Source organism: Sitodiplosis mosellana, unplaced genomic scaffold, assembly GCF_009176505.1.
Source record: "Sitodiplosis mosellana isolate CC-2019 unplaced genomic scaffold, AAFC_SMos_1.0 Smas_scaffold_15, whole genome shotgun sequence".
Classification (NCBI taxonomy): Eukaryota; Metazoa; Arthropoda; class Insecta; order Diptera; family Cecidomyiidae; genus Sitodiplosis; species Sitodiplosis mosellana.
Window position 1 is genome coordinate 299894 of NW_022595257.1, and position 27743 is coordinate 327636.

Here is a 27743-nt window from a genome sequence, read left to right on the forward strand (position 1 = left end):
ATGAAATTTATGCAAATTTCTATCGACACAAATATGTTTGGCATTGGCAGCAGGGTAACAGATGCCACCAGCCAGTCAGAGTGCCATCGAATGCGGCTCATTTTTATTATTATTGTAATGAATCGGTTTCATTAGGGTTGCAGTCCATTTTAGTGAAATTACAATCGGAGAAAAGGTATCGAAGTGAAAACAAACATTGTTTCCCTTTTTAAAGTTTGTATTCCTCAAATATGTGGATCGGTAGCGACATGTCTTTTGACATTCTCCGTATTTAGCAGGTAGAAAAAAACGTTTTTGAATTCTCATTTATCTTCATGTGTATATCGGTTATGATTTGGAATAGCTACTGTAATTCATACGGTGCAGCCGCATTCATTTTTCTTTCGTTAAGCGATCCATTTCATTTGATGAATAGAGAATCGGAGAAGAAGTAAAAAAAGACGTATTTTTGAGCCCAAGCGTTAACGAAAGAGAAAATCAACGAATCTCACCGCAAGGCAGCATAATGCTGGCAGCATTCATATGAATTTATGAAGCAAAAGTAACTCACCATCAAATAAATGAAATGTCTACGAGATTTCAATTTATTTAGGGTTCATTTGTCGCTGAACGATTTTTAAAGACGGTGCCACAGACAGAAAATATTAATTTAAAAGAGTGACTCTTACAATTTAAAGACATTTTTTTACTTGATATTAAATAAGAAAAATGACGACGCTCAATAGAGATCTGTTGAGTGGAATATTTCTTTCTTTTATCTATAGTTCTATCGTTTTCATAACATCAATTATAACAAACAAATGAAAAAAAAAATGATCCATTTTTACATTGCTCTCAACAAATATTGAAATTTCCAGTGATATCTAACCTCGATTTGAATATTTCGATTAAAATCGATTCTTGATTAAAATCGATGATGCTCTCCGTTGGTTATCGCCGTCGATTAAACTTGAAATCACGATAAACGAAACATTTATCTTTCAATTCAAGCTACCGAATTTTCGAATCAAATTTCAACTCGATTTGTGTATAAATCGAATTTGTTTAATATTTCCATTAATCGAGATGCTTGGATATGTAGTTTGTTTGGTCTAATCTTTTGATTGATCGATCGTTCAATTTAGCCGAATCGGCCTAGACACATGCAATCTCAGTTGATTTTAGAAGCACGTTTATCAGACGATTTTGATTAATTGAACGAGATAAAGTCTGAAATGATATTCGAGCTACTTGAATTCATTTGGATCATCAAGTGAATGAGAAATCGGAATATTACCGGAGCCGATAAAACCTGTTCAATTTTCAAATTAATTGGTACAGTATGATACATGATTTGCTACTGTAGAATACCAACAACTGTGAGTGAAATTTCGAGTCAAATTGAACCATTTGTATGATATACAGTAGCTAGAGTATGAAAGTCCTAAGGTAAAAACGTAGATGTATAACATAAAGCGTGTAGCAATGCCACATTTAAGAAAATCAAAAAAATAAAACAGATTTTAATGTTCTCAACATGATAGCAGGGTAATCGTTGCACCTTCTTAAGTCGAAAATATTCCGCATGAAATTTAGATTCATTGCTTAGATCGTTTAATGGTTCATTAGTGGCACTCATATTTGCAAGGACAATTGGAAAGTATTCTGTTCGCATTCAGCCGTTAAATCAAATGCTTGACTTCGTCAAACTGGAGCCGCATTCTAATTACCTATAATTACCATCCTTCCAAATGTCACAAAAGACTAATCTTTCCAGTAAAATACCTCACACTTAAAGTTGACAGATAAAAATGTGACAAATGTGTGCACTGTGCACATTTCACCAAATGGAAATTGACCAATACAGTCAAAAAGGATTTTGTGACATGAAAACATAAAAGTGAAAATTTTCAGCGTAATAGTCAGTTGAATAAGTGGAGTACATAATAGAATCCTATATCGTAAACAAAGCTGAAATCTTCATTTTTTTCATCAACTAAATACAATATATTTAATTTCAATTTTCTTCACTGGACACGTCGAAAAAATGTAGATCACGGATATCAGTTTGGAGCTTTGAAACTGTGGGATCTGTTAAGTGTAGCAGATGCAAATAGTCGACTTCGCAAGGCAGCCGAATGTGTTTTCTTTCGAAAATATAGCCAAAAATCTGTAGTTTTCTATCCTTTATACCTCGAATACAAGAGTTGTTGTTGTAAACTTGAAAAAATTTCATGTTGCACTTTGAAACTAAAACATTCTGAGGGAATTCGTTTGTCGCAACGGTTCAAATATAAGAGCTGGATAGAAATCCATAACAAGTGTTGATTTTTGACCGGAAAAAAACTTGCGAGTCAAAAAACCCAGATGTGTTGAGTGGTTCTGATTAGCAATTTTTAGCTATGCCAGAGAACGATATGATCTTTCATTTTATAGCATTTGACTCAAAGAAAAGAATTAGTTTTGGTGTGAGACCTTGAGAATGCCAATAGAAACCAGAAAAACGAGTTTTTTTTCATCAACAGTGTTGATTCAACACGAATGAGTTTTTCTCAATAAATTTACGGGCTTCGCAACCAGTAAACTGGCGAAAGGAAACGGAAATTCGCTTTTCTAACGAAATAAAATGGAAATGATTCATCTTCTTCCAACAATTACGGTGATTGTCATTTTGTCGAGTCAAAAGACGAATATCTAAGCGAATCTATGATTTCTTTGCATAAAATAAGGAATGCGATGATAAATGATATGATATGGTTTGGCACTCATTTAGGGAAAATCGCTTTCGTTATCACTCTTTTTCACACATCAATCGTATGAAAGACTTTGTTTTATTATAAGAAGCTACACAGCTACAATCTTTGAACACATTTTGTATGATTGAACAAATAAAGTGAACAAAATAAAAACAATGAATAGGGAAAATCCTATAACGAATCAAGAGAAAAAGAAATGAGATTGAAGATGAAAAAAAGTGAAAGAATGTCGAAAATGTAGTTTTCGTGGTGAAAATTCTTCAGTAACGCATGCATAATCCTTTAATCTTTACATAAATAAAATCTTCAACGTTTAAATCAGATTAAGGTAATTTTCTTTTAAATTTCAGGCTGTAATTTACAGCATTAACGTATGTAGGTATATGGAATAATACCGTTTGAACATCTCGGCAATGTTCTGAGTTAAGGTCTTGAGTATGAAACAACTTGTAACAGTTGCATTGAAAACTGCGTCAAATCTTCTCAGCACATTTCTCCCGTACGCATGAGTTATTGTATAGTGTAAAACACAAATTCTATTCAAACTTATTGCTACATAACACTTCTTGAAATTCTTTGGAATACAAGAAGGGTCGAAATATACGTTCTTCCAAATAAAAGGTTTGATACAGTCCACAGCACACAGAACATGTGACATCGAACGTGAATAAATTAATGAATATAAGAATGAAATAATTCTTGTCACCAAGATGCCTTTCATCCATTTGGAATCGTATCACTGTCAAGTGTTAATGCACGCACATATGCCGCGTATGTCTAACTATTCCCGCAAATGAACGATTGTATTAACTTTTAGAACAATTTGTTATACATTTAAATAGGCAGAGCGTGTGTTGTGAGTCATGTGCACCGTGATTATGTGCTCATGTGCGTGGATTAATTTATGTAAAGAGAACAAAGAATTGTATCGCGCCCTAATTATTCATCCACATACGCTTGACACCTGATTCGACCCCCTATCAAAAATCCATTCTTACTAAGCCAGTGAATATGTGGATCAATTTAATCGCGATATTGTCTTCAATCATACGTCCCTTGGTGCTACAACCAAATCGATTAGTGTAATGAGTTTTCAGTTTATTTTTGGACGCAAATGAGTTTCAGCAAGTATTCCAAGCTTTAATTTTCAGCGCAGATTTTAATTTTCAAATCTGTGCATTTAAAAAAACTGCCAACAAGGTCTGGATGCTGAGACAAAATGATTATGACCTAGTGCAAAACAAACAGATATTAGGCAGTTTCAAAAACATATATTTGTATCGCTGAAGCAAACGTACAACGCTACAATGTATTTGCTTCATATTATAGTTGACAGTGTCACATACACAAATTGTACCTTATTGATATTATGTTTCTCTTTTGTTTTAGTAGTAGGAAAAATCTTCAATGAAATTCGTTGTATGAAAGTCGGTTTTATTTACTATTTTTTCGTCAAAAATTGATCTAAACCTAAGCTATACTATTCATACGAACGCTTTTCATGTTCCAATTTCGATAATATTACAAATCAAATCCACTTCATTCAATCCATAAAGAAATGAAAACAAATATGCTGTTGGCTGTATGACCGCTGGCTCTCACATCAATTTCATTTAACCAAGATTAGTGGTAGTTTGAAACCAGAAAAAAAGTTACAGAAAAAACCACACACACACAATGCCATGTCCAGTTTCAAAATGGAAGTGACATTATCCAATTGGCTACTGTATGGACGGAATTAGAAATGTAACCCCGAACTCAGTGAATTATAATGTGTCATCTATTTAAATTGACCACCTGCCAACCGCTTTATAAAGGCGCAAAAATATCGCGCTGCGTTTGAAACGACGGTTGAAACCGCGTTTATGGTTTTAAGCGGCCATTGAATTTGTGCACCCAGTCACACTCGCATATATCCGACCGGCTTAAACCAACAATATCCCAATACATTTTGCTAATCCGTAAAATATTGAAAGTTGCAACTTATTAACATGTTGATTTTGCCATCGTATCTATTTCGGTATTAACTGAATGCGAATGCATTTGTTTGTTTTGGTTTTGATTCTTTTTTTCGGTTCAGTGATGGTCAACACACCAACCAAACGTAAAACTCAATAAATTTCCCATTGAAATATATCGTTTGCGTATAATTTGTGTCGCGCTATTCGTTGTGCTGGCACGTACGATGCATTTTCATTTCAGACGAATATTTATGGTCGCTATACTAATGATGACAGCAATGTCGATGAGATTGCAGCTTTCGGTATCTCTCTCTTGCTGCTTCTCTCACCTTCTTACTGTGTTTTTCACTCTGTGTCTATCTCTCTTTCTCTTTGTGTCTTTCTCTGTGTGTGTTTCTCTCTCTCTATATGTCTCTTTCATTCAAAACCTACCTCCCTCACCCACTCTATCTATCTCTTTCTCTTCGCACAAACTCCGTGTGACTCATTCGGTCTCATAAATGGACCAATAAATTAAAACAATGAAGTGTATGCATCACCTTTTCTCCATCCAGCCAACACATTCTATTTCCACTCGATGTGTCCTTGTTGTGGCTGTTTGTTGTGTGTTTTTATCTCGATTTAATATAAAATATAGCCGGGTAAATTATGGGCGCACGGGATACAACTTGTCAATGTTGAACGGATTGGTTTTCCTGCCTAACGGATTTCGTTTACCGAATGAATTTTGCATATATAATTTATTGCCGGCCAGGCCATAAAACATAAACTCATGTGATTTTATTGTGTGGACTGTACAGCACGTTCTGTGTGAGTTGATCGAAATACATTTGTTTTAGAATACACTCGCAAAAGTTGAAGTGGTAGTTCGGTAAAATCGTACGTGACACGTTAAATTAACGCTTTATTCATGTTTTGCGAGCATTTCGGACAATGGATTTGGTTCAGATTTTGCGATGCATATTTTTCCTCGTGGTTTCCAAACCCATCACACATTCGTCGGATTTATTTGATTTTTTTTTTTCATTTTAAACAACAACTGTGCAACAGCCGTGATGACCACTCTTCGGTTGGGATTTTGTAAATATCTCTGTAGCAGGGGATAAAATGCAGTAAATCAATTTTGAAAATTAACCAAACATTGACATTTAAATGCTGTCATTGTGGTTATTTCCGGTTATTTATTTGTTTTATTGGTCACTTTTTTGCCATGTGGACGAGTAAAAAGGACAAAAATTCACGAATGAAAATTAATACTTCAATGCTTGATGTGTTGACTTTCAACGAAATTAAAATCACTTATAATAAAAAAAAAAATAACCCAAAACCCTGTCCTTTTGCTGTTGCTGTTGTGATCCGGTCACATTAACTAATCGTTATATAGATTTTTGCAATTTTGTCATTTTTTCGAACCATTCGGCGAAGCGCGGTGCGTATCCGTTGTAATTAAATCTAATGGAATTTACAGTTGAACCGAATATCATCGGCTTTATGGACATGGCAACATGCACAGTTGTTTCAGCATGAAATTTTTTTCACCAAAACGTGTGTTTCGGTTTCACCATCATCGGATCAGCCAACATTTTCTGTGGTTCATTTAAATCGCCCACTCTTTTCATTGCCAAAAAATGTATAAATCACAAAAATGAAGAGAAAAGATGAACCGGATTTGGGTTCATTAACCGTAATTTTCATAATATAACCACACATTGAGCTTGATTTTTCGAGAACGAAAAAAAAGGAAACAAAATGTTCAATTAAATTAATGTGGAAAAAAATGAGTGAAAAATTGGATTGCAATCATTTCATTGTAATGTTTATACTTTGAAGAATTATACATTTAATTCCAAAGCCAAAATCGAATTTCGATAATTTGACCAGTCGATGATGACTGGCAGTCATTCGTTTCGAAGTTGATTGCCAACAGAAATTCAAATTGGTTTTGTTGCATGTCATTTCGGAGTGTGATAACTGATTGCGAATAAATCCGCTTAATTTCATTTGCGTGCAAATAAGATCGAAATGGTTGAATCGATATTTTTGCCTAGTTCATTTAAAAAGTATTGAGCCTAACTGATTCCGTTCAATCCATTTACTCGCAATTTAATTGAAAATCCATTTAATTATGGGTGCATGTTGTGTTCAGCGCATATCCGCAAAATACCTCAAGATATTGTTTTTATCCCAGTTGTCACCACGTTTTCTCTCTCAGTCCCGCTCTCGCACTCGCTCGCTCTCTGTTGCCATGCGGCATTTTCGAACCCCTTTGATTTTGATTCACTCTGCATATATCCTTAATTAAGTTTTTACGTAAGCGGAAAACGGCTTCACAATAATAGCAGCGCACTACGGAGGCAAGCACCTCATCATCACCATAAATTACTCATCCATGTCTTGAGGCAATCACCTATAAATGATTTATTGTGCATTGCAATAGTAACTGTCCAACGTCCATATGTGATAATTTATACACATACTCGATTTTCTATCTAGCTCTATTTCACTCTCTACCAGCCTCTCTCTAGCCCATTCGCTCTCTAGCCTTTTCAATCTCTAGCTCATTCGATCTCTAGCTCATCCGCTCTCTATCCCTCGCCTTTGACTCGCTCGCTCCAACTCTAACTCGCACTTATTCACTATCAATTCAAATCCGCACTTGCTCTATCTCGCTTCATCTCAATCTCGCTCTCACTCACTCCAGTCCGATTTCTCTTGCACATGCTGTTCCAATTACTTACATTACCGCACAATAACCACACATACACGCATTGATGCTCCTGAAATAAGGTAAAGTAATTAAGTACGAGAAACCGATGAAACGCATTTTCGATATTATATTTTGGTTTGCTCATTAAAATTTATATGGATCACATATGCGAACGCCAATGCAAAACACGCACATTAGTCATTTTGTAAACAGATGCGTTTTATACCAAATACAAATTAATCGAATTGAAAATTTCAAGTGGATTCGGACAACGTTTTCTCATTCTACCAGTTATGCTATGTCTCTTGCGTTTTTTTTTTAGAAAAAAATGGGCACTGATAGTGTCACAATATACATGGATGGTTGGAATTAGTATCTGTTTGGCCTCTGAACAAAAATCACTCAAATCAAATTCAGAAATTCCAAGTGAATTTGTTTGGTATAAAATTATCTATTTTCGTATCGAATTTTACTACTCCAACAGGTCAATGAGAAAAAAAAGCACAATGAAATGTTCCAATTTTGTACATTCAAACGTTCAATTTATGAAAATTTGCATTCGCTTCGGGCAAACAGAGTAGGAGTATCGATAAATATTATCCTTAAAAGGATGTGGATTTGAAGGTTGAAACGATGCACTTATATCATTTCAAAGTTCCGATGAGCACCGATCAAGAGAAAAATATCATCAAAGACTCTCTACAAGTTCATTGACACATGACACGTCCGAAAAGTAAGTGTCAAACCAAAAATGGTTGGAGTTGGTAAATAAATTTACTTCAAAATGCCAAGTTGCCGAGTTCATATATCGCAAGGATTCGGAATTTGTAAATACCATGGTTGTTATTGTGAAATTCTTGACCGTAAGCGTGAAGATTTTCCGTCGCTCTCTCATCAAATTGCAAAATGATTTCAAAATGGTAAGGCCTTGAAGCGAATCGTTTTGCATCCAACTGCTGCATCTTCGTTTGAGTGTTTGGTGAATGTGTGCAAAGTGTCATCAAAATTTATTTCACCATGATTAATGCACATTTCAAATCATCAAATGTTCGGCGAGTGCATTCCATCGCTGTGCATTCAAATCAATGGGAAATTCCGTGCGGTACTCATCGTCTTCACCCTCAAAATATCCATTTGCAAAGCCACTTGAAACGACCGAAATGCAACCAAACGTAAAATAAATTAACAATTCTCCAGTGGTTTTCATTACATAAACAACTGGCAAATAGAATGCAGATAGCAGATAAATGAGTTTTGACTGTGGTCACACACAGGCGAGATCTTTAACTGATGTTGAAATTTGTTTACACAATATTGTGGCAGAGAAATGTATTATTGTGAAATGCACTTTGCATGGTGATGATACATTTTTCTGGAGGAAGTTTATTTTAAACGGAAAGACGCATTTCTCTATTGATGCTTCGATTTGAACGGAACAAGGATTGCAATATTTCTCAAAGTGCACTTTGTAAACGGTCGGCTTTTTGTAATCTTCTTCAGCAGTGTATACGCAAACATGGATGTTAATTTGAATTTAAAGCTATTCGGTATACGTTTAATGCAATTTTATGCTGACAACCATAAAGTTTTCGATGAGTTTATTGAATGCTTTCCACATCATAAAGATTTAAAGCCGGTTCTGCATCAGATCCGTAGAGCGTTTGGGTGTTTTTGAGCACTGGATGCCCAGTTTAAAAGGGTTTCAGGGCTACGAATTACGATTATCTGTTCCATAGATTGCATTCAATTTGAAATACAAGCTCATTTTGTATCATTCAAAGTATTTGTTTTGACTGCATCGTAGAATCTGCGATTCGCAGATTGAGTGTGATGAACATCATAGTAAAATTTTTTTCAATAAAAACCAAAAATTGTTCATGATCAAATAGAAAAGAAAACTTTGGAAAAAGAATGTTTAGATATTATTCCTTCAACATTTGGCACATATTTAAATGTTTCTGATGTTTGACAAGTGAAAACTAATTAGTTTCTAGTTTCAGCCATTTGCTTGCTAATTGCAGGGTCGGTAGCGGCTAATGTCACACATCGTCCGATGCAAACGCCTCCAATTTCAATAGACAAATCAATGCGATAGTGTATATTGATCGATTCATTTTTAAACTAAAGCTAAGTACACAGTTCCTCGTGAAATGAAAAAATTTCTCCGGTGAAATTTTCACCAGTGATCTTTCTATCAAGTTTTTTTATATTCAAATTGCAAGTATAATGATTTTTGATATATAAAACAGTAGCTGCTATCATTATCAACACAATACATCAATAAATTTGTGTTTTGAATTTATTCTTCTATATATTTCGGTCACAGCAAATTTTTTCACGGTCGTGAAATTTTTTTCTCGTGCATTTTCCACGCGAAAATTTTTTCACGACCGTGAAAAAATTTGTAGAGGCGAAAATAAATAGAAGAATAAATTCAAAACACAAATTTATTGATATGTTGTGTTGATAATGATAGCAGCTAACTGTTTTATATATCAAAAATCATTATACTTGCAATTTGAATATAAAAAAACTTGATACAAAGATCACTGGTGAAAATTTCACCGGAGAATTTTTTTCATTTCACAAGGAACTGTGTACTTAGCTTAACATATGAAAAAGGAAGAACACTGACGCTCATAGCCAACCCCCATAATAGAAATTGAGTGTGTAAAAAACGCCGTTTTAATTGTAACCAACCTTGCGCCCTAAATAATAAAATAAAAATACTAATTCATTCAAATTTTAGAAGTTTTATTTCGATTTCATGGTTATAGCAAAAATAATTTATAAAGTTTAAATGAAAATATATTCAATGAGGTAAACTTCTTATGTTGCATGCAATTTCTGGTTTAAACGTCTGAAGTGTTGTAACGAAATTGAATGGATTATTTCGATTGATTTGCTGAAAAGACGGAACGCGTCAGACACAAATCTGTGTTCTTCACCGATACCTGCCACTCATCGCCCAAATGTGCCGGCAATTCTTCGCTCAAAGTACGAATAAAAAGAATATTCGTGTTGAAGAGTTTGAGTGAATGCAATAACTTCAAACCGGGCACTAATTGAATCACATCATCGACTGAAATTAGAATACGTTTAAAACATATTTCCTTTAGCATTGGTAATGCTTTTACAAAATGTAGGATATCGATACTGAGCCGTCGGGATAGGTAAGCAATAATTCTCATTTCCTCGATAGTTGGATGTCTATCAATGAACTCATAGAAATCATCATTCAATTCAATCATGACAATGATACCACCATACTTTTGTACAAATGTTTCAAGTCGATCAAATGTAAAAGGACATTTTGCATTCCCAGCAAAAAAAGAACTTTCGAAATGTGTTACACTTTTCAAATGAATTTTATTGCCAATGAAATATGGAAATCGTGAACAATCGCCTATCAATTTTAGCTGCTCAAGATTTTGCATTGGTTCAAATAAATTCCGAAGTGTATCTTCATCAAAGAAAGGTTCAAGATTACAGCATCCATCGAGTTGCAGTGTTTTTAACTGTGGATTCAAATGCAAAATTGATTTTTGCAAGGATAAATTTTTACATGAAATATCCAAACGTTTCAAGAGAGGAAAATGATCAGCAACAGAATCGATGTGGCCATCTCGATAAACCAGGTATTGCATATTTGGAAATACGTTTTTTAACCAACCGGTTTTAATTATGGAACAGTCAGAAAACAAAACTTCTTTAACTTTCACAAATGGCTTTTTGAATTGATCCAATGGGGTCTCTTTAGTTTTCCGTAATAATATTTTGCTCAAAGACTCGGCACAATATTCATTTAGGTAAGCAAATACTAGTTCATCGTTTTCAAAACTTTGGGAATGACTCCACTTTGCAATCAAATGGCCGAAACAACGCAACAGTTGAAGACTAGATCTCAAATCAAAGATATCATATCCACGTCTGAATAATATTCTGTCGCGATCCTGTTGACTTGAAAATAGAAAGTTTTTTTGGCCATGTTTCCGTAAGAAAACACACTCAGCCGCTTTCCGCAGACGTTTATTCGAATCGGCCAAATTCAATAGATCGTCCAGCTCCAAAAGCTCCAAACACTCTTCAAGGCATATGAGATTCATGTCCGTGATTTTCATTTTGTCGATGGGTCCTGCGGAGTTGACCGAAAAAGAGTGTAAGACTGTTACATAAAAATTAATTCAAAACATTTGAATTTGCTTGTTTTAGAAATCAATAACTAATTGCACTTGAAAAATTTCTTTGATTAAAAGTATTTCAAGTTTGATTACGAACAAAAATTATTCAAATACTGACTTTTTACTTTTTCCGCAGAAAGAACTATGGTTTTTGCTCTATCTTTTCGCTTAACCGCTTAAAATTTTACGAATATCCGTTTGTTAAGGAAAGTGACTCGAATGTGTGCAGTGGGTAATTCTGTAGAATATTGCAGTAATTTTTTCTTGTGAAGAACAAGCTATCACTTCAACGACCAAAACTCAACTGACTCTGACAAGTATTCAATATATCGACTGATGTATTTTCGAGCTGTTAGCCAGTTTTGACTACCTGGATACTGAAACAGGCTCAATTTGACAGATTAGTGTGTTATTATATGTTTCATGGACGAACAGTAATCATGGAGGTAATTAGATCGATGTAGTCGGGACAGCTACGACAAAAATATATGCATCGTAATTAGGATATCTCGAACAGTACATGTTTTACAGCTTTATGACAGAAGTTCTTAAATATTTCGCAGTTTAAACTTCAAAAAATGGAAAAACGCATCAAAAATATTGCAAATGTTGAAATTTACCACGTTTGAGCTTACTTCAATAGAAAACAAGACGAGTTGCTTCGCGAGCTCTGTTGTCGTTAAATAGTTTTTATTGTTTTGAATATGTTTTCACAAACACATTATTCAACAATACATGGAATGTGCGATAAACAATACTGTACTGAATTACCACTATAGGTCCAGCTAGATGAGATGAAATGCAACGCACCACATTTCCGCGCCTGATACCGTTTAAGTATGATATTTTTATAAGTCACCAAAAAAGAAAGTACGGCTTATCTTAACGCTCAAACCGTAAAATGTATTTTCTAACGTTGTTCGTAAAATCGGTGCCTGAGTGCCCATAATGCATTTTAAAATTTCATTTTTAAATGTGAATTTTTCAGTATTTATTGATCGGAAAAGTATGAAAATTACTTTGAAATGTGATAAAGTCAAAAAAAATCGAAATACGAAAGACAACAGCAAGTTTTTTGGAATTTTTTCAATAAAGTGGAGATTGCAATGTTGATCTCTTCATAAAAATGAAGGCAAAAACGTATACATACAAATTCCACTATGGCCGATTTTGACGTCAAAAATTGATATTTTGAACGGCATGTTGGATCAAAAATTTATGTATATCACTAGAAAGGTCTTGAAAAGTAGATGTCATTTTTGGTATAGAACTTCAAAATAGGTCGGCATTTGGCCGATATTACGCCGTTGAGAATTTTTTGGGCCAAAATTGATAAAATGGCCATATTTTGATAAAATGATTATCGATTTTGATGTTTTATAACTCAAATTACAAGTACTATTCAAGATCTTTCCAATGATGTATATTTCATAGTTCCCACATTAATTTTTATACGCAATTTGTCGAAAAATGTAAATGGGCACTCAGGCACCCATTTTACGTATAGCGTATCACACATGTGTACGCGCCCATGTGGTAAGCTAGGGCGCGTATGTGGGTATGTTAACGCAATTTTTGTAGCCAAATGTTCAACGAATCGAACCATAGTTATTTTATTAATTTATAATAAATAATTAAGATACAAGCATTCAAAGTTGGTTTTAGACACACAGCGCCCAATTTACGGTTTGAAGGTTAAAATCTAATCAATCTGTTTTTTAACATAAAATCAGAAGAGAAAACGGTTTTTGAATTTCAAAGTTTCAGGATGGTCCGATTTGATTCAAAAGAAAATCATTATTTCCAAGGCTCACGATCGCTCACGATTGCAATCGTCCACGCTCTTTCCTATATATTTTGGTTCCGTGCAATCGTGATCGATCGTGAGCCTTGGAAATAATGCCCGAAGCAATCAGAAGCTATCGATGTTAAAACAAGTATAAAAAACCGCCTTTTCGATTTATTTCTTTCATTTTTTATTCTGGATTTGACTTACAAAGCAAATGAAACATACAAATATACTTTCTGCCTTACAAATGACTTAAGAGACTTTTTTATATTGTTTGGAACGTTCTAGATACAATTCTACTGTTCTCCTTACCGATACCTGCCACTCATCGCCCAAATGTGCCGGCAATTCTTCGCTCAAAGTACGAATAAAAAGAATATTCGTGTTGAAGAGTTTGAGTGAATGCAATAACTTCAAACCGGACACTAATTGAATCACATCATCAACGGAAAGTGGAATATGAACAAAAGTAATTTCTTTAAGTAAATGCAATGCTTTGACAAGATATGGAATTTTGATATTGGACCATTGCACACCGAAACAACCAATTTTTAGTTTCTCTATCGTTGGATGTCCATCAATGAACTCATAGAAATCATCTATATGTTGGTTGTTTTGTTCAAATGATTCAAGTCGATCGAATGAAAAAGGACATTTTAGACGAATTCCGTTAGATCCAATAAATTCGAACTTCTTTACACTTTTCAAATGAATTTTATCACCAGTGAAAATGGGGAGTCCTTCAAAATCGCCTTCTAATTCAAGCTCGTTGAGATTTTTCATTGCTTCAAATACATTTCGAAGTGAATTTTTATCAAAGAAAGGTTTACTACCACGGTATTCATGGAGTTGCAGTGTCTTCAACTGTGGATTCAAACGCAAACAGTCTAAAGTTCGTTTTTTCGTGGGTGATTCATCGCCACAAGAAATTTCCAAATGTTTCAAGTGAGGAAAATGATCGGCAATAGAATCAATTTTGCACTTTTCATTTCCATGATACTTTAGGCGTCGCATATTTGGAAATACTCTATTTAACCAGCCGATTTCAGTTACGTGACAATAATAAATCAGAACTTCTTGAACGTTTGCAAATGGCTTTTTGAGTTGATCTAGTGACCCCGCTTTAGCCCACTGAAACTCAATTTTGGTCAAAGATTCCGCACAATATTCATTTAGATAATTAAATACTAGTTGATCTTTATCAACACCGCGATACCACCATGATACAATTAAATGTCCAAAACAACGCAATAGCTGAAGACAAAATCTCAAATCAAGAATTTTTAAATAATTTCCATCGATGGAATATTTTCGAGCAGGATATCGTTTGTGATCACTTCGAAAGTGTTTTTTGCCATACTTCCGTGAAAAGACATATTCAGCCGCTATACATAGTCGTTTATTTGAATTAGCTACGCTCAATAGATCGTCCAGTTCCAAATACTCCAAACACTCTTCGAGGCATATGAAATTCATGTCCGTGATCCTCATTTTGTCGATGGGTCCTGTAAAGAAAATATACGGCGGATGAAAATAAATTAAGTTGGAATATTTGAATTTGTTTGATTCATGAATCAATAAGTGATCGACTGCCAAAGTTCTTTGATTTAAAATATTGATTACCACGAGCAATAGTTATTCAAACACTGACCTTTTACTTTTTCCTTGGAAACTACCACTATGGTTGTTGTGAAAGTGTGCATGCGCGAAGTAATTCTGTAGAATATTGAAGTAATTTGCCTTTTGGGAGAAAAAGTTATCACTTCAACAACCAAAACTCAACTGATTCCGATATACGCAGATCCTCGGAATGGACTATTCACTTAACTTGAAAGATGAGTAGTGATTAAATCGATGCAGTCGAGACAGACACAACCGAAATGATTGCAGTGTAATTAGGGTATCTCGAGCTGTACATGTTTTATGGCTTTATTACAGAATTTCTCAAAACTTTCCAATGTGTCGCAGTTTAATCTTTGAAAAATAGAAAAACTTATCACAAATCTTGCAAATGTAGGAAATTAACAAGTTCGAGCTTATTTCAATAATAAACAAGACCAACGCACTACAAACACTTTATTAAGCACTACATAAAATATGTGGTGAACAACAACGGAGTGAATCCGAATCCAAATTTAAATTCTCAGCACCTTTCGCTTCTATCATTTTGACTATCACCTACCACTATAGGTCCAGTTAGATTAAAAGGAACGCCACTCATCACATTTCCCTAGCTGAGACCGTTTAGGTATGACATTTTCGGAAGACATCAAAACACAAAATATGGCTTATCTCAAAATTTAATCGATCTGTTTTTCATTTAATGAAATCAAAGGGGCAATTTTTTTCAAATTTCAAAATTCCGGGATGATCTGATTCGGTTCAAAAGCTATTAGCGCCGAGAGACCAAAGACTTAACATCACTTGACCAAATTTGAACGATCGGCCGAAGCGAACTAAGCTACGGATATTGAAAAAAAATATATAAAAAAAAAACAAATTCAATGGCCCTACACTTCATTTAGTGTTGAACAATTTATCTAGGAAGTAAACTGTAAATGGTGCACTACAAGAATTTCAGCGTCATTGAGTCAACGAGGATATCATATTATTGGAAAAAAGGGTGGAAATATAATAAAAACAATCATTTCTCTTTATTTTTTTCAGTTTTTTTATTCTCGATTTTACTAACAAAGCAAATGGACCTACAAATATACTTTCTACCATACATGGTACAACTACAGCCCCGTTGAAAGGAGAAAATTCGAAAACGCATTAATTTTCATTGCAAAATAATCAATCGTTATTGTTGAACATTTTAAGTACTGAGCAAAAGTTCCAAGTGATTTAGCTCGAGAGATTTTCTTGATGTTGTTTGGAACGTTTCAGACACAATTCGTTCGATTCCTTTTCCGATACCTGCCATTCATCTGCCAAACGTGCCGATAACTCTTCGCTCCAAATACCAATAACTCTAGATATGCGACGAAGTTTGATTGATTGCAATAGCTTCAAACCGGACACTAAACGAATCACATCATCAACTGAAACTGGATAATTATCAATACACACTTCCTTTAGCAATGGCAACGCTTTGATAAGATGAGGGATATTTATATTCTGCTGGTACGGACCGAGTACGATTTCTAATTTCTCTATAGTTGGATGTCCATCGATGAACTCCATAAATTCATTGCGTTGTGTGTATGATGTGAGTCGATCGAATGAAAAAGGAACTTTTGACGAATGACCAAAATAACGGAATTTCCTTACACTTTTCGAAAGAATTTTATTAGCAGTGAAATTGTGGAATCGTGTAAAAATGCCTCTCAATGTGAGCTCTTCGAGGTTTTGCATTGGTTCAATTACATTTCGGAGTGAATCTTCATCGAAGAAAGGTTCACTACCTGTCCTATAGTCTCCATGGAGTTTCAGTGTTTTCAACTGTGAATTCAAACGCAAACAGTTTAAAACTATTCGTTTCATGGATGATTTGCCACAAAAAATGAACAAATGTTCCAAGTGCGGAAAATGTTCAGCAACAGACTCAATGTAGTGTCCATACATTTCGTGATAGCCGAGTCGTCGCATATTTGGAAATATTCTATTTAACCAGCCGGTTTTAGTTATGTTACCACTATCAAATTCAACTTCATGAACTTTTGCAAATGGCTTTTTTAATTGGTGCAATGAACCGTCGTCAGCATTCGATATCCTAATTTTGGTCAAAGATTCCGCACAATATTCATTTACGTAAGTAAATTACAATTTATCCTTTCCAAAACTTCCATGATCCCATGATACAATCAAATGTCCAAAACAACGCAATAGTTGAAGACTAAATCTCAAATCACAAAATTCTAAATAGTTCCAATTGATGGAAAATATTTTCTGATAGTAAGAATTTGTTCGAACGATTTTTTGGCCATATTTTCGCGAGAAAACAAATTGAGCTGCTCTGCGCAGTCGTTTGTTCGAATCGGCTACTCTCAATAGATCATCCAACTCCAAATGCTCGAAACACTCCTCGAGACATATGAGATTCATGTCCGTGATCTTCATTTTATCAATGGATCCTGCAAAGATAATATACGAAATTTAATTTAATTAGGAAAATTTAAATACGTTTGGTCTATAAATACAATCAATGCGCTTACAAAATTTCTTTCATTCAAATGATTTAACATAAACAAAAATTATTTAAACATTATCAAACACTAACCCTTTAAGTTTTCCTTGAGAAACACTATGTAATGTACTTTTTCTCCTTATTGATTCAAATTTTTGTAATTTCATTTGTTATGAGAACGAAACCGAAAATTTGTATGCTCAAAGAAATTATGTATAATATTGCAATTCACTTTTGGAATGGACAAGTTATCACTTTGACAACCATAACTCAACTGACTCCAACATTCAATGTTCAAATGAACAGTAGAATACTTTGTATGCTGATTCATGTATTCGGTTGGAACTCAGTTTACCGAAGCGCCATCTAAAGAACCGATGGCGAGTTCGTGATGTCTGTATGTTATACTTCAGTATGACGTTTGACAGAACGGAGAGTTTACTTGATTGTATTGTCATTTGCCTTAGATTATCTAGGTGGTGTTTGCGCTCAATATCAGTTGTCAAATTCAAATTGAATAGGAGAGTTGGTTCAAATTGAAATATTTTTCTGTTGGAAGTCCGTTTTGACTACCTAGATATTTTCAGCTTTAATGTACATTACCATGTGTTACTTAAAACCTTTTATAAGGTGCTGTTCTAACCTTTCTCTAATCACAGGTAATTAGATCGATACAGTCGAAACGGATACTAAAGAATATATAGTTAGAACATTGCGAGCTGTATACATTTTAAAACTTCATCACCGAATGAAGGATGCAAGGTTTAAATGATTAACAGTTTAATACTTTGAAAGGAAAAAAAACGTCAAATTTCTACCGAACTGATATTTTGCCATCGTTAAGCTCATAAAAAAAAAATAGAAAAACGAAATAAATGTCATCACATGTGATTCGTATGTATACGAATACATGTAGCTTCCATCTTAAATTTTTCTATGTTCTTAGCAATCAAAATCGGTTAGTTCGATTGATTTGTTGGATCATCGGAGTATTCCATCCATTGTTCAAAGCATATACTTGCCATTTATTTCCTGAACGTGACCATGTTTCTTCATTGAAACTACGAATAACAGTATCTCTTTCACGAGAGTGAAGAATACAAATTTTACTTGAACACTTGATGCTCTATGACTACGTGGAATAAACTCTCATTAACGCACACAATTTTGCACTCATTTTTCGGTAAAATACATATATTGGCTCAAAAAAAAATAGAAATGTCCATTTTTTCTCAGATTTAAAAAAAATCAGACTGATGCTTAAAAGTTAACGAGGAGAGTACCAAAAACCCGGAGGTAAACGTGTCGATCGTTTTAGGGATCATCAACACACATTGAATGTGTAGTATGCTTGGCTTCAGATTTTTAGTCATTTTCGTGGTTTTCTGTAAAATAAGTGGTCAAAAATGATAGCTATGTATTGGACAAACTGTTAAGCAATCAATTTGATCAAATTGATCAAGATAAAATAAGCCAAAAAAAAGAACAGAAAAATGATTTATTCAGATGACAAACGTTTTATTTCGATTTTTTGAACCATACAGTAAAGTTTAAACGAAAAATATTTTCTTAAAAAAGTGAATAGAATTTCATCACATACTTTCACATTCCGGCTGAATGACTTATTTTTATACTGAGTAACCCTCTGAATAGTCGGAACGAATCATACACAAATCTTGTTTATTTATCAAAACTCGCCATTCATGTCCAATGCGGGCCTGTAGTTCTTCGTACAAAGTCTCACCGTAACAAAGAACAAGTGTTCTCAATGATTTTGAACCAGACACTAACCGAAGCACATCATCAACGGAAAGTCCAAAGCCAAGCATACTGATTTCCGTTAGCAACGGCGGTGCATTCATGAGATGCAAATTATCGACATTGTCCCAGATTATTAACTTCTTTATAGTTGGGTGCCGATCAACGAATTCATAGAAATGGTCCGTGAGTTGACTAACCTGAAAGGATTCAAGTTGATCAAATAAAAATGGATATTTCAATCGATTTATGCCAGCTAAAGACATATCGAGTTTTTTCAAACTTTTTGAATGGATTTTATCGCCAGTGAAATTACGAAAACGTGCAAAACTGCCTTCTAATTTAAGCTCTTCAAGGTTTTGCATTGCTTCAATGACACTCCGAAGGGTATGTTTATCGAAGAATGATTTAGCATCAGTGGATGCAAGGAGATGCAATGTTTTAAGCTGTGGATTCAAGTGCAAACTGGTTAGAATTTGTTTTTTCATAGATAGATTGTTACATTGAATTTCCAAATGTTCCAAGTGTGGAAAATGATCAGCAACCGAATTGACGCGAGATCCTTTCGTTATGTTATCCATATTATAGACGAGACGTTGCATATTTGGAAATATTTCATTGAACCAGCCGGTTTTAATTGGGCGACACCATTTTATATGAACCTCTTGCACCTTCAAAAATGGCTCTTTGAGTTCGCCCAATGAGTCTTCTTCAGCTGCAAATAATTCAATTTTGGTCAAAGTTTCGCAGCAATATTTGTTCAAGTAAGTAAATATCGGTTGATCATTTTCAAACCCGAAATGATTCAATGATACAACCAAATGCCCAAACGAACGCAATAGTTGAAGACCACATTTTAAATCGAAAATATTTAAACAATTTCCATTGATGGAAAATGTTTGGATGGACTTTCGGCGGTAGTCAATGTCCAATGCTTTTTGACTATACTTTCGAATGAAGATGAACCCAGCTGCTCTGCGCAGACGTTTGTTCGAATCAGCCACGTTCAATAGATCATCCAGTTCCAGATAGTCGAAACACTCTTCGAGACATATCAGGTTCATATCCGTTATCTTCATTTTGCCGATGGATTCTGTGTGAAACAAATATGCAGAATTTGAATAAAATTCTTGAATGTCTCGATTTGAGACTCTCAAACAGGTTTTATTAAAATAATTTAAGAAAAACCAAAGAAATCGTTGAAAAAATGGTTACTAAAAGGTGATTTAAATGTTAAATATTGACAAAAAGTAGAGTTATTTCAATACTTGCCTATCTTAAGTTGTTCAACGGAAAACACAGTGGATATTTCTCAACTTTTTCTTAAAGGTTTCAAAATTTCGTTTGTTATAGCAAAAAAAAAACTTTGAAATGTATTCGGACAAATTAGTTCTTTATATTGGAAATGCTTTACTTTTGAAAAAACCAGTGATCAACTCGACAGCCAAAACTCAACTGACTTCAATCTTCGGTGTTTGGACCAACATATTTTTGTGCCGCAAGTCAAATTTGACTACATATAAATGTTGAAATATGCTTATTGTTTATTATCTATGTGTTTTTTAGAATACCATCTGGCTCTAATCCCAGGTAATTAGATCGATGCAGTCAATATGGATGCCAAAGAATAATCTCATCAGGATATTTTGAGCAGTACATATTTTAAAGGCTTATTGAAATACTTCTTCTATGTCGTGAATAAAATACAAATTGTTATTACAAAAAATGGAAAAGAAAACACACCTATGAATTTCATCATTTTTGGCCTTATTTGGATAATGAAAAATACTTATCTATGAAGGAAAAAGTAAATGAAACACTACAAGTATAATCAAAATATACAACAGAAGACATTTATTTGTATGAAAAGGATTTTGAACAAAAATATTCATTAATTTCAATTGCTCTGACTTGGATCTATTGTCAATAACACGTCAATTATTTTATAGTTAAAGTTTAAAGGAAAAAAATTGAGAATAGTACACTTTTGTTATTTGTTATAATCAGAGAAAGATTGCCTTTGTTAAAATAATCCTCCATTCTTCTATTAACACTTGCCATTCATCTCCCAAACGTGCCCGTAATTCTTCTAAATTATTATAAATACCAGTATCAATGAGTGTAATTGTTTGCAATAATTTCAAACCGGACACTAAATCAATTACATCATCAACTGAAAGTGGCATATTTTTGAAACTCATTTCCTTCAGCAATGGCAATGCTTTGATAAGATGTGGCACATTGATATTGGGCGGTTGAATTTCCATATTAATGTATTTGATTTTCTCTATAGTTGGATGTCCATCAATGAACTCATAGAAATCATCCGTGGGTTGATTGTACTGTTCAAATGATTCGAGTCTACCGAATGTAAAGGGACATTTTGAAAAGATCGGGTATGGTCCATTAAATACGAATTTTCTTACACTTTTCAAATGAATTTTGTTGCCAGTGAATTTTCGAACTCCTGCAAAAATGCCTTCCAATTTGAGCTCTTCGAGGTTTTGCATTGGTTCAATTACATTTCGAAATTTACGTTCATCGAAGAAAGATTTATTATTATAACAAACATTCCAAAATTGTTTTTTTCATGGACACACGTCCACATTCCATTTCCAAATGTTCCAGGTGATTAAAATGTTCAGCAAGACAATCAACGTTTCTATTTCTTATATCACGATAGTTGAGGCGTCGCATATTTGGAAATGTGTTTTTTACCCAACCGGTTTTAATCATGTGAGAACCATCAAACTTAACTTCTTGGATTTTCACAAATGGCTTTTTGAATTGATCCAATGGTCTTCTCCAAGTCCACCGGGTCCTCCTCTTAGCCCTTTCTAATGAAATTTTAGTCAAAGATTCGGCACAATATTCATTCATGTAAGCATACAATAGTTTATCCTTTCTAAAACTGTGTTGCGACCATGATACCCATGATACAATTAAATGTCCAAAACAACGCAATAGTTGAAGGCTAGATCTCAAATAAAGCATTTTTATCTCATTTCCATCGATGGAAAACATTTTACTTGTAGGATTCCATTCGCGATAATGAGTTCGAAAGGTTTTTTGGCCATACTTCCGGAAGAAAACACACTCAGCCGCTTCTCGCAATCGTTTGTTCGAATCAGCCACGCTCAATAGATCATCCAGTTCCAAATACTCCAAACACTCTTCGAGACATATGAGATTCATGTCCGTGATCTTCATTTTATCGATGGATTCTATGCAGCCGATATCAGAATTGTATACATTACAATGTAATGATTGTCTGAAAATACGCCATCTACGCATATTGTAACCCACACGTCCTATCGATGAAAATATTCAGAATTTCTTTAAGTTTAAAGTGTGATGATTGCCACAAACGAACACAACTCAAACACAAACCTTTAAATTTTTCCTCGAACAGCACTATGGTTTTTGCTCAAATTTTGTTTCCCAAACTATTCGATATTTCGTTTGCTATGAATAAAAGCGACTTCCACTTCGACAACCAGAAAACAACTGACTTCAATATTCGGAATTTGAACTATGCTTTTTGTGCCGTTAGTTAGTTTTGACTACCTAGATACATGTTGAAATATGCTTAAATTGACAGATGAGTGTTCTGCTATATGTTTCTGAGAAGTACGGTAATCAGGGACGGCCTAATCGTCGATGCAGTCGAGACCAAAGAATATAATATTAGAATATCCTGGCAAGCACACAATACACATTTCACAGCTTTAATACAAAATTTCTTTACACTTTCGTTTGGTTTAGATTTTAATACTTCGAAAAGATGGAAAACGCATCTCTTTCATGAAATAATTTGAATAAGAAATCATATATCGAAGCATTGGTGGTGATTGTTTTGATAGCTTTGAATTTTGTCATCCACATTATGCGAAGTAAATTTTCAGGAAGTCAGTATTTTCATTATTTTTTAAGCACGTCAATTTTGACTGAATATTTTCATCTTGAGTAGTATATATTTTAAAGGTTTATTGCAGGACTTCTTCTCTAGGGGCTTCTATGTCGGTTTGGCATTCGAATTTTTATTAACAAATTTGCGCTCAGTGCCATGCATTCGCAACGTTGCCATATGATTTCTATGTAAACATTCTCACTCGCATTCGTATAGCAGTCGTATTTCGCTGTTCTCGAACGTTTCGAATGAACGAATGGATTATGTAGTCACAAGTTCGCTGTCATAGCCGCATTCGTCGCATTCGCAAACATTCGTATTTTTGTTCTGAAATGCGAATTGATTCGCAGCATTCGCAAGAGATAAATCCCCTTAGCTTCTTCTATGTCGTAAGTAAAATAGAATTTTTTATTACAAAAATTTGAAATGAAAACATTTTCCACCAAAAATTCCATAATTTCATCATTTTTGACCTTATTTGGATAAAAGAAAATACTCATTTGCGAGGGAAGACGTAAATGACTCAATACGAAGTATAACCGAACCAATACGTATGTAGACATTTATTTGTATGAAAAGGATTTTGAATAAATACATTGATTAATTTCAATTGCTCTGATTTGGATCTATTGTCAATAACACGTTAATTATTTTATAGTTAAAGTTTAAAGGGAAAAAATTGAGAATAGTACACTTGTTACTTGTTATAATAAGAAGAAGGTTGCCTTTGTTATGAAGCATCTATTTCAAGTGACTCAAGTTAAACTTTGCAAACGTAATATGCCCCATTTGCTTGGTAACACTTGCCATTCACCTAACAAACGTACCTGTAATTCTTTAAAATTGTCATGAATACCAGTATCAGTGAGTGTAATTGTTTGCAATAACTTCAAACCGGAAACTAAACCAATTACATCATCAACTGAAACTGGAATACAAACAAAACTAATTTCCTTCAGCAATGGTAATGCTTTGATGAGATGTGGAATATTCAACTCAATTAAACTACCGATTATGATTTTCTCTATAGTTGGATGTCCATCAATGAACTCATAGAAATCATCCATATGATGATTGTATTGTTCAAATGATTCAAGTCGTTCGAATGTAAAAGAACATTTCGAAGGGATCATAAAGGATCCATAAAATTTGAATTTTCTTATATTTTTCAAATGAATTCTGCTGCCAGTGAATTTTCGAATTTCTGCAAAAATGCCTTTTAATGTGAGCTCTTCGAGGTTTTGCATTGGTTCAAATACATTTCGAAGTGTATCTTCATCGAAGAAAGATTTATCATTAAAGGATCCACTGAGTTCCAAAGTTTTCAACTGTGGATTTAAATGCAAACATTCTAAAATTGGTTTTTTAACGGGTGCCTCAAAACAAAAAATTTGCAAATGTTCCAAGTAAGGAAAACGATCAGAAATAGAATTTACGCGGCACTTTTCAATTTCGGAATAGTAGAGACGTCGCATATTTGGAAATATTCCATTTAACCAACCGGTTTTAGTTGAGTGACAGCCAATCATCTCAACTACTTGTACTTTCACAAATGGTTTTTTTAATTGGTCCAATGAATGCTCTTTGAAACATTGATACATAATTTCGGTCAAAGATTCGGCACAATATTCAGTTAGATAAGTTAATACTAGTTGATCTTTAGGAAAATTCTGAAGGCGGCATGAATAAATCAAATGTCCAAAACATCGCAAGAGTTGAAGACAAAATCTCAATTTAAAAATAAATAAATATTTTCCATAATCGGAAAATATTCTTGCGAGATTCCATTGGAAATCACCAAATCGAAATATTTTTTGTCCATATTTCCGTGAGAAGACACACTCAGCCGCTCTGCGAAGACGTTTGTTCGAATCGGCCACGTTCAATAGATCATCCAGCTCCAAATGCTCCAAAAACTCTTCGAGAAATATGAGATTCATGTCCGTGATCCTCATTTTGTCGATGGGTCTTGTGGAGAAAATATACGAATTATGAAAATGAAACGATTTCGTTGGTATGAACCATCAAAAATGTTCTAATATTTTGAGTTCATTTCAAACATTCACCCAAAGAAAAACTATTTGAATACAAGACCTTTTAAATTGTGTTGTATGTACTCAGTCGCACTTATATAAACTTTGCTTAACTTTTACTTCTTCTTCTTTCTTATATTTTTTATATTTTCCCTCTCTTTTGAAATCAAATCAAAAATTTGTACGCACAAAATAAGTCCGTCAAATACTGGGTCAAATATTGCTAGTGAAAGTGAATTTTTCGAGAAAAAAAGCAATTTAACACTTCAACAGCCAAAACTGAACTGACTTCAATTCAATATTCAGTGTTCGGTTCGGACCAATATATTTTGTAGGCCAACTGTCAGTTTTGATGACGTTTGCTAAAAAATGCCTTGTTTGGATGATAAGTGTGCTATCGAAGAAACTTCTTTCTTGGAAGGACGATAATCACAAGTAATTAGGCCAATGTAAACGAGACTGACAGCGTTAGTCTGACACCAAAGAATAGATCATTAGGATATTCTGAGCAGTACATATTTCAAGGCTTGATGACCTCGGAAGATTTAAATGGTGCCTGATTTAATACATAGAAGCGAAGAAAATAAACTTTTGCCGAACTCATATTTCTTTCTTCATTAAATGGATGAATTGAATCTCCTACACAAAAAGTGAAGAAAATGAGTGATGCACTACCGTAGCACCAGCGCGAGGTATTAAATCATAAAATAAGAACGAAAATTTGCAATTTTTCAGATTTTTTATTTAGATTCGACTGATAAATTAACTTTAAATGAAAACGTTCAAAAATGAAATAAATGTTGTCACATGCAAATACTTGTAACGAACTATCCTGAATGTTTCCATTTTTTAATCTCAATTTTCACTGACAAAGCTAATGAAATATACAAATATACTTTCGATCATAAATAGTACAGCTATATTGAAAGGGAGCAATTCGAAACAGAATTATTTTCGTAATAAAATAATCAATCGTGATGGTTGGTTGACCAATTCAAGTACTGAGCGAAAGTTCTAAATGACTCATCTCGCGAGTTGATTTCGATATTGTTTGTAACGTTCCAGACACAATTCGTTCGATCTCTTTACCGATACCTGCCATTCATCTCCCAAACGTACCTGAAATTCTTCCAAATTATCATGAATACCAGTCTAGGGGCTAGGAACAAGTTGTGAGATTCACATCGATTCGCATATATTCATGCGTTCGTGGCTTTGTTATTGTTGTTGTACACTCACTACGCTGCGAATGTCTCGTATACACAATCACACGAATTCACAAATATTCGTACGGATTCGTCTCAAGCGCTTGTGTTCTTACCCCCTAGATACCAGTATCAGTGAGTTTGATTGTTTCCAATAACTTCAAACCGGACACTAAACCAATGGATAAATTGATATCATATGACAGAAATGGGGAAACGTATGACAAGAAATTGGAAAACGTATGACAGAAAATGGGAAAACGTATGACAAAAATGGGAAAACGTATGACAAAAATGGGTGGAAACGTATGACAAAAAATGGGAAATCGTATGTCAACAAATTGGAAAACGTATGACAGAAATAGGAAATCGTATGACAGAAAATAGGAATAAGTATGACAACGTTAAAAAATGTATTTCTAACAAAAAAAAAGATCTGATTGACATAAAAGACAAATTAAAATGTTCGAAACTCCTTGAAATGAGAAATTCTTTGTGAAAGTTACTCTCTTTTGCAATGTTGAAGTGAAAAAGTACATATTTATATACAGTGCTTGTAGTACACTTGCTAGCACCAGTTAGTGTCTCGGTGCCATTAATGTACATGATAAATGGGACCTGTGAAAAGTTGCTGTAACGTCGCGAAATACGTCGAACATTTGCAAGTAGAATTGTGATAGGTCATCTTACTGTGTGCGAATTCATTCATAAGATTGTTTATTTGTTTTCGTATCAACTATCATATATATAAAAACTCAAAGGAGCCATATCATTTTCGTGTGTATGTAATTCAGCGACTACAGTTGAACGCACACCCCATCAATTGGTGTCTAAAACTTAAAATGAACACAAGAGGGACACAAAATAATATTTGAGTTCAATTGAGTCCATTTATATATTATCTCATTGAAAAAGGTAACGAAACTGATGCAGCCAATCAACTCGAACCATCATCGTGTGATGCTGCAATTTTAAGTGGTAAAATGTCAAGAAATTTTTTACATCGAGTATTATGTATATCGAGATAAACGAAAATCATCCTCAAACATCGAAAAATGACGAAGAAGAAGAAAAAACATTTCTTACATAATTTTTGACTCGAACTAATTGATGATTGTTATTGTAGATCAAACAAAACTTGCCTCAATCTTGAAAGAAGCAGAAGAAACACTGGTGAAAAATGGAAGCGGCTGTAATGCCTCAATTTAATTATAGTCTAATCATTTTTTTAATTCCAATTTAATCCATTCACAAAGCAGCTAAGGAAAATATCCTCAGATTCATTATTGAAAAGGGCTTGCCGACAATTCAAAACAAACGTGTTGTTGCAAATCT